Raw genomic sequence first — 1,819 nt, forward strand, 5'->3', positions numbered from 1 at the left:
TTATTATGTTTTATTTTTATTACTTTATTATTTCCCTTCTACGTGACGACTTTACCGAAAGAACCAAGAAGATGAATCCCTGCAGTCACGAAAGCTTCAAATCGAAACAATAGGATGTTAAAACTCCGCTATGGCAATACAACAGGTGGAGTTAAGATCGTAAAAACCACCAAATCAGATACCCAGGGACTCCTCACAAACATTCGACTTGCGGACTTTCAGAGATTCGAAAGTCGTAAGTTCAAGCGCCGCTCAACAGATGGCTGTGGTGGTTGTTCGGTGTCAAGCGGCGGCTTGCTCTGTGTCTCGGGACTCAAACGCCAGAAGGTCTAACTCCCGTGCCGGCAGCTGTTCACGATTCGTAAGTAGAGGGATCCCTGTACATTGCACGTGTAAAGGCATCGAAAAGGAATAAAACCTTTTCTTATATTTCATCACTTTGGATACTACTGGCAAAAAAGCTATCCCATACATATGTAACTTGCTTAACCCGAGCATTGAATGCCTCCGATGCTCTGCATTGCCTCTGTACTGTTGGCATGTCGGCGTTGGTCACTGGTCTCACAATGGGACAAAAACAAGCCCGTAAGGCCTTTGCTGTAGGCCAGAGGTCGCAAACGGGTTTTGATTCCTTACCCGTACCTGACCGCACCAGGGTCGCAAACGGCTACCCGTACCCGGCCAGGTACGGGTAGCCGGGTATCGGGTAGGGTACGGGTATCGGGTACCCGGTTGCGACCTCTGCTGTAGGCTAATCCTTTTCAAAGAGAATACAATGGTTGTGGTCCGAATGCAAACAAAAAACGTACTCTGATAATATCATCTGTGGCATTGTCCTTGAAACTGATTGGTCCACACCAGAGACAGCTTTCTTTTGAGCCTCGTCTCAAAACGGTGTTAGACCAGAGGACACCAAAGGCGTAACAACCAATCAGTTGCAAGGACAATGCCACAGATATCATCAGAGAGTGTTTTTTGTCTGCATTCGGACCACAAGCATTGTGGTAATGGGGACATGATTCCTCGTAAAAAAGGTTTCAATTTGGTGTTTTAACATCTTAACACAGCTGTTGTGTTGCCAGAAAAAAAGGGGACAAACCTATTATCATATTTTGGTAGCGGCAAAGGAGGTCCCATGATGAAGAATACATTAGTATTATCAGACAATGCATTTTTTTAAATTATCAGAGGGAGTTTGTTTGAAAAATCTGCCACAGGTTCTGTGTACGGTGAATGCAGAATTGGTGCCTTGGCAACACCTGGGTGTCTGTTAGGTGGTGTGAACGTCTTCACACAACTCCTGTTCCATTGCCTGAAAGGATAGTGGTGGTAATGATGATGATGGTAATGATCATGGTAATGATGATGATGGTAATGATCACGGTAATGATGATGGTAATGATGGTGATGATGGTAATGATCATGGTAATGATGGTAATGATGGTAATGATGATGGTAATGATCATGGTAATGATGATGATGGTAATGATGTCAATGGTAACGATGATGGTAATGATGATGATGGTAATAATCATGGTAATGATGGTGATGATGATGGTAATGATGGTGATGATGGTAATGATGGTGATGAGGGTGATGATGATGGTAATGATGTCAATGGTAACGATAGTAATGATGATGGTAATGATCATGGTAATGATGGTGATGGTAATGATGGTGACGATGGTGATGATAGAAATGATAATGGTGGTAATGATGTTGATGGTAATGATGTTAATGCTAATAATGTTGATGGTAATCATGATGATGATGATAATGATGGCAATCCTAACGACGATCATCATCACGATCACCACGA

This window comes from Lethenteron reissneri, chromosome 65 (genome assembly GCF_015708825.2).
Source record: "Lethenteron reissneri isolate LAM-NWPU_2019-01 chromosome 65, ASM1570882v1, whole genome shotgun sequence".
NCBI classification, from domain to species: Eukaryota; Metazoa; Chordata; class Hyperoartia; order Petromyzontiformes; family Petromyzontidae; genus Lethenteron; species Lethenteron reissneri.